This window comes from Coregonus clupeaformis, chromosome 1 (genome assembly GCF_020615455.1).
Source record: "Coregonus clupeaformis isolate EN_2021a chromosome 1, ASM2061545v1, whole genome shotgun sequence".
Lineage (NCBI taxonomy): Eukaryota > Metazoa > Chordata > Actinopteri > Salmoniformes > Salmonidae > Coregonus > Coregonus clupeaformis.
The window spans coordinates 68,694,218-68,701,970 of record NC_059192.1 but is presented as its reverse complement, the minus strand read 5'-3'; positions in this window follow the sequence as shown (position 1 = coordinate 68,701,970).

The following is a 7,753-nucleotide window of genomic DNA, read 5'->3' as shown; positions in this document are numbered from 1 at the left end:
ATCTGCTCTCCTATTTTAACCCCATTCGTACCATAACCTCCTGAGTCCCTCTTGCTACCTCTAATTTCAGAAAAGTTATTGTCGGTGTCATCCTTCCTACATTTGCTATTGCCATCTTATCATTAATCCCTTCCCAAAGTTACCATTAACGTTGTTGATTTAGTTGATGAATTAAAACCCTTAATTCCTTCTAGTGGAAAAGCTACCAATATACTCTGTGTATTATTTACTGTTTGAGTGACTACTGTAATAAACTTATCCTTAACTCCCTCTGTGACTGTGGAAACTTCTACAGATTTCGAATCTTCCATTATAAGCGTCACTTTACGAATTACATAGCCCTTTAACCAATAATTCTTAACCGGAACAAATTTCTATGCTTTCACTAGATAAGTACACATATTCTCCCTGATCTTTATCTGTAACCTTACGCAAAATAATACCTCGTTTGACTAGGTGCAACAGCTTGTACTTCTGGTCCTGATAACAATACTTATTCTCCCTAATTATCTCTCTCTCTCTGTGGGAGGAACGTCACCATCATAAATGGCATATTATTATTATCCTAACCCTAATAACAGTATTTTCCCCCTATAATTGGTGCTGGACCCTTATAATCAAATTTTATATCTCTAAAATAACAATATGTAAAAATATAATTGTTTACTCCTTATTGTTTTATTAAACAAAGTTTTTGCGACCCTTTCTGTTACTCCATCCCTAGTTTTCCCCTAAGCTCTGAACTCTTTCCTTGTACTTCCATCCATCACCACTAGTGTCACTTTTTCCCCCTTTCAGTTCTACCTCTAAACTTTAAACCTTTTAATTTTAACAAAATACACCCACAATTACCTTGATCTTTCTGCTGAAACCTGTAAATATAGATACTCAATTACCCTCAATCTTCTCTTATCATTCAGCAACACATACTTTCTGAATGCATCTGCTCCTAACAGATCTAACCTCCTACCATATCTTCTCCTAACCTTTAAAACAAACCTTTTCCACTGATTTATTCACTAAATTCCTTCCCCACCAATTTTTAGAATACGTGATTGGGAATTCCCCACCTGCTCCTGACTCCTTTACACAGACTTGGCAAATGACTAAACACCTTCAACCTAACCTCAAATCTCTTGGTGTAAGAATGTAACCCAGAATAACAGTCACCCCTATTAAGTTTATTTTCCAGACAGATTGTCTAACCGACAATCTAATAGATTATCATCCTTCCTATGATATTATCTTTTAAGCAAATGATTCCCAAAAAGCCTCCTTTTTAAAATATTCTACCAGACAGTCAGTCGTCTAGTGTACATCTTATTGTACACTTCAATTTACACCATGCATCTCTTTCCCAACAATGCCATAGGTATATTGTCCTAATATTAGTATGTCTCTTTTAATTTCTCTTTGACTTCTATAGCAGAGCTCAATTGATTCCCTAAGAGTATTTAAACTGTTTTACTACTTCAAATCCCTATCCTAACCTAATTAGTTTATTTTACAGAGTGATATGTTTAACCTCTTTAGGCTGAACACATACATTTTCCCACTATTCACTATCACAGTCCTCTGTTTTTACTTCAATTGTTGGATATCTTTGTTCTTCTCTAATCGGTGCTATCAGCCAACACCCCCCTCGTATCTTCTAGGCACTAACAGGTGATCTTCCCTTGCTCCTTGATCTTCCTCTGTTTCTTCTTACTGTTGTTTCTTCCTCCTCCTTCTTCCAAGCCTTCTCTTCCTCTTCCTCTCCAATTCTGTGTCTGTCCAGACCTTGGCTGTGGATATAACACCTGGTACCCCCTTGGCTGGTACAATTGCATTTGATATTGTTCAGTTGAAGCTGTAACAGTGATTGTTGATTTGATTCACTCTGATTCTTCATAACCAACGTTTCTTTTCTTCTTCTCCACCACCAGTTATAAGTTGTATTTGATTGAGTTTTCTTCGTCCTGTTCTTCTCGTCGTTGACATATCAGTATTCTTCAAAAGGTTCTCTTCTAAATTCTGTCCTTGAAATATCATCTTCCATCATCTTCTTACTAGTGGCCTCAATGTGTTCTTCTTCTTCAATTCTTGGGATCCTTTCCTCAGCAGTTTCTCCTCTTCTGTATCTTCAGCTGTGTTACTTCTTCTAAACTATTCGCTTTATCCAGGCATGATAAGCATCGGTCTATACCTCCATTTCTTCTTTGCTAGTCATTGTAGGATAAAATCCTCTTGAACATAAAGCACCTTTAATCTCCAAATCTTCATCGCTTTCTTCATCTTTGCTCTTGTATCCTTCTTCTTTCCTCTCTTGCCACTTCCTTCTGATCACAGAGTCACCTCCACCCATGACCTCTCATCAATCACTCTCATCTTCATCATCCTCTTCTCCTTCACGTTCCAGACCTCTCATTTTCTTCCGTCTTCTGGATTCATCTTCATCGTTGTTTCTGCTGGTACCCTATCTATTATTTGTTCATCTTAATTTCTGATGCAATAATCACTCCTGGATGATCATTGTAAGCTGAGAATAAACATCCCTAAGCTCTACTTTTTAGCCTATCTTATCGCTGGAATATTTTATCAATTTCTGTTTGAGAATGAAGGGCAACTTTTGTTTCACTTGCCGGATACCCTAGCAACACTTTAATTAAAGGATTACCACTATTTCAACCCGTGTAATGACTTTCATAGTCCTGATATCTTTTTCCCCATTGTAACAAGCCTTTCTATTCCTTTATTGTGAACTATCCTATTTTAGACTATATAACTTATGTAGGCTTCCCCCCTGTAATTCTTAATATAACCTAAACAACTCAACAACAAAACAAAAAAAAAAAAAAAAAATTCTTTTTTTTTTTTAAATAAATAAACGGACGAAAATATGACTATCAAAAATTCAATTCAATGTTTTATTCAAAACCCACTTCCAATAAAAATTAAAAATCAATTAAAAATCTAATTTAAAAAAATGAATAATTAAAATCAATTTTTATTTCCCTATCTTATCAATTTAGCTATTAATGGCTCTCTCACCATAACCCATCAAATGCAAGTATTAAACTTCAGACTATAATCCTAATACAAAGCCTGTACCCCTACAACACTACAATCCCCATAACCCCTTGTTTCTTCCTATGATATAATCCCCAAGTATCATCATTGCAAAATAATGTCAGTACCTGATTTCCAATCGAACTGTAATCCAGCCCAGTGATGCACATAGCCTCCAAAATGTAAATTTTATTCAAATAGTATTTTGCCAAGCCTATGCAAAATTGTCATTTTATCACATTTCTTTAAATTGGAAAATGTTGTAGCCTAGCCTGATATCTGATTCTCTGCCGCGTCATGTGACGTCACGTCATGCCACGCACACGTCAGCCCCTCCTCTCTCTCTCGTCTCGCCTCACCTCGCTCCCTGTGTCTCTCATATTTCAAAAAACATAGAAACACAGAATCACATTTTAGTAGTTAATGCAATTAACCAAGTTATCCACATTCAATATTCGTCCGTTCTACATTCATTCTAAGACTTTAACTCAGGACTAATTATAGATCGCTCAAAAACATTTAGATTTTAATCCGTCATCTAATTATTTAATTCAATCTATTATAATCCGTTATCATATATTTAATTTATAAATTCAATAGGTCCCAAAACAAGTTTCATCTTAACCCACACGCCGTTTAAACTTATAAGATTCGTGTTAAAATCTCTTTATGCGTATTTGTTCCGTCGTCTGTGTTCCTCTGTCTCCCCCTGCAGTTTAACCAATGTGTTGTTTTGCAGAATCCCACGCATGCGCAAATATCATTTTAACCTCATGCTTGAGTTTTAGCATCCCCTCGTGGTGTCGTTTAGTGCCATAAAACAAAACGTTCCCTAATCTCGTGCCATAAACTCCCCTTTCTGTAGTGTAGTGTCGCAAAATTAAACGCATGCGCACATTAACGCCATGCTTGACACACCATAGACCGATAGCATTACGCTACAGCTTCACTATTTATACCTTATACTCACACAATTACACATAACAGAGCTCACATTTGCGTAGAACTTAGACTTCCACACATACAGACATATTTTAAGAGACTGTAATCCATCGCAATGGAGTCTCTAAGGATACGTTAGCATGTAGCACACAACACAATTAGCCTTAGCATCAGCATTAGCCTTTAGCTAACTGCGGTCTACCCAGCCCTACGTAACCTGCACCGTTGCCAAATAAATAATCGTCCAATTCTCCCCGTCTAACTTTTTGTTGCCTTGAAAGATGAATTTTATATCAAGAGGTTATCCCCAACATATCTCCCGTCGGCTATAGAAGGAGCATAACATAAATACAACCATTCACTTCATAATTCCCGCTTAAGGAATCAACCTGACCCAGTCTAACTAAGCCCCGGATTTGTGGCCCACTCCTGCGAGTCGCCCCGTTTTGAGGTCTTTACCAGATTAACGGTGCCCTAAAAATGCATACGTATCCCAACATTATTCTCCACCAATCCATTTGTACAATCCATTGTTGTAAACAGCGTTTACACATCAACCAAATTTAGAATATTTTCGTTCAGACTCCCAGTCAACAGCAATCACACCAACACCAGCCCAAAATCCCACTGTACATACTCTCATTTCCCCCAAGGAGCAATCGACACAATTAATGCTCAACTGATGATAAATTCTCACCTTAGCCGGCTTGAACAATAATCGCCTCGCCTCGCCTTTCAATAGGGAAAACGGAGAGAGATGCAATCAGTACCCGTACTGGCCACCATTTGTCGTGTCGCGTCGGCGGCAGGTGCTCTTGCTGTAAAACAAAGGAGTCTGCCTATGCTGCCCTTTGATTAGAAAGTCTTTATTCATTATCACAAGCTTACAGCATAAGTTTACAGACACGCGTTGTCTGGAGAGCAGTTGCCTCGAATTATAATAACCGCTCTGGGGTTTATTGTCTAAAACCCTTCTTATATAGACACTGCCAAAATAAGGGTTACCCCCTCTTCTGGCCAATCACCAGTCTCCCCTCGGGCGTCACCCTCAAAACGGCACATTTCAAATAACATCATAAAACATCCCCCCTTCTTGCACTAAATGAAACAACATTCCATTTCTTCATGAAAAACATTTAACACAGACATAATCCAATACACTACAACCTCTTCTCTGAATTTGAGGCATCCTTCACACAGAGATTTCCATCTCTTTATGGAAATCAAAGGTATTATGACGTACTGTCACATACCAAGTCATGAATCTCTCTCTCTCTCTCTTTGGGAGACATTTGATCACACCCGTACATTTCGGGACCAGGATAAGATCCAATATAATGTTGATTCCCCTCAGATGTGAAGAAATTAGGAAACCATCCTTTCACAGAGTTTTCAAAACCCAATGCCTCTGGCATTTGAGCCAATCTCATGGGTAAGAAATTTAAACTGTCAATGTATCTCTGGTTGAAGGCTGGGTCTACAAAACACAAGATTTTACTACCTTGGGCTATGATACTGGGTGCAACACCTTGTTGTATCAAGGGTTTCAAAAGAAGATAGGAATCATAGGATCTAGAATTTTGAGCTATGAAAGTGAAATTTTTGTACTGAGGTTTTTGGAAATGTTTTTTGGAAACGGTCCTCATCGCCTGCAGGGGTGTAGGAGGTTTAGGTGTGGGGGGTGGTGTTGAGGGAGGGGTTAGCTCACTAATTTGGTAAATTAAGGAGCTAAGTTCTGGGAGTACCTGTCATAATGTGTCCTCATTTGCATGAGTTATAGGAGGTGTGAGTGTTTGTGTGGGGGGTTGGTCCTCTCTCGTTAATTTCTTTAATTAAGGAGCTAAGTTATGGGGGTACCTGTGATAATGTGACCTCATTTGCATGAGTTATAGGAGGAGGTGTGTGTTGTTGTGTTGGGGTTGGGCCTCTCTCGTAAATTTGTTTGATTAAGGATCTTAGTTCTGGCGTTATTCTAGAAGTATTCATGTCTATATCTTTTGTTTGGGCGTTTTTTTAATCAGATTGCTGCTTATCAAACTTGGCATGTTTTTCTTCCAGAAGGCTATGTCTTGGCTGCACTGACGTTTTAGCAAAGCAACCATACGTTTGTGTAGCTGGACCTCTCTGGCTTTTAGAGCCATGTAAAAGGCTATGAGAAACCTATCTTGAAGATCTATATCCTGATCCTCGTCCTCACTGACACTATCTTCAATCAGTATAGGCTCTACCTCAGAATTGCTTGTATCAAGCTGATTAGCCGCATCATACATCAACACATCATCCTCATCATAGCTAAACACATAATCTTTTTCATCAACATCAGTTACATTATCATCATTGAACGTATCGACCTGTTTAGATGCAGTAATCAGTATATCATCATCGTCCTCTGACTCACTGTATTCTTACTATTCTTCCTCTTCCTCCTCCTCTTCCTCTTGTTGTAATGTGTCTGCTATGTTTGTATAAGCCTTGGAGGAGTCTGACAGAAAAATATATATAGTGTATTAAAAATAAAAATACATGCTTTTTAAACAGCTATTTTATAGTATATTAACATATCAATATATCCTAACTCACTGTCTCTGTTTCTCACTGTTCGGAATTGGGTTTTAGGGAAAAAGCTGTCTGTTGTTTGTTGACTAAAACTGTTTTTCTGTGGAGTCATGATAGCGTGGTTTCTTCCCCGTTGTCCTCTTCTTGGATAGACTCTGCGTGATCCATGTAGGCATTGTCTGAGTCTGAAACAAATACAATAAAATTTAATAAAATTAAATAATTGAAATTGTTTTTAACACAGTCTTTAAAAGTTATAACTATTATAATAAAGGCCTTACCGTATCCATAAAGAGCATGCTCTTCAATTCATTTGTTTTCAGAGCAATCATATTCCTCGGGCAAAGGTGAAGCAGTTCTGTGTACTTGAACTATGTGTCTTGCAGGACTTGGAAATGGGGTCGGCACTCTATTATATACTGAACGCCTAGGGGGGCTTGGGGGCGTGTATAGGTATGACAATCCCTCTGTTCTTGGGTTGTTTTGAGTTTCGTCTATGTCAAAGCCTGCTGTACAGAAAGGTAGGAGCTCGTCGTTTTCACCATCATTCAAGCAGTCATTCAATGGAGGAGTCCATAATGCCTGGGATTAAATGCTGTACACACTTCTACGAGTAGTGTCAGCTGTAGACACAAGATTAGGTTTTTTAAAACATTGTACACCTTTTGTTAATTGCTTATTATATAAAGATTATTACTCATTTTATTTTGGACTCATGTCTAAAATATCTTGACGGCGAGGGACAAAGTAAAGATACAGCTTCTATCTGTTGTTCCTCGAAATCGTTATCCTCTATAACAATCACTTCTGTTGGGGTTGTTGGTTCTTGATCCACATCAATTACTTCGGGTACCTTCTGTGTAAATGTAAGGTCCCCTGTAGAGATTTACATAAAATACAATATAGTCGTAATATTAATTACCTGAAAATGGTATGTTATCCAGTCTTAAAATGTCTGCAAAAATCAAATATTAAAACGCTGTTAAATATATTTTTAAAACCTGTTATACATTGAATGAATTGTTATACATTGAGAGAGAGATATATATAATATTATACTAACATTATATATACAGTCTACACACACAATAAATTGTATAGTAATTTTTTCTATAACTGTGATGTAACTCAAAATCCACTAGGTGAAGCCAGTGGTCCACTCTTGAGTAGAGCCATGCTTTGGCCTGCATTTTCAGGAGAATCCATT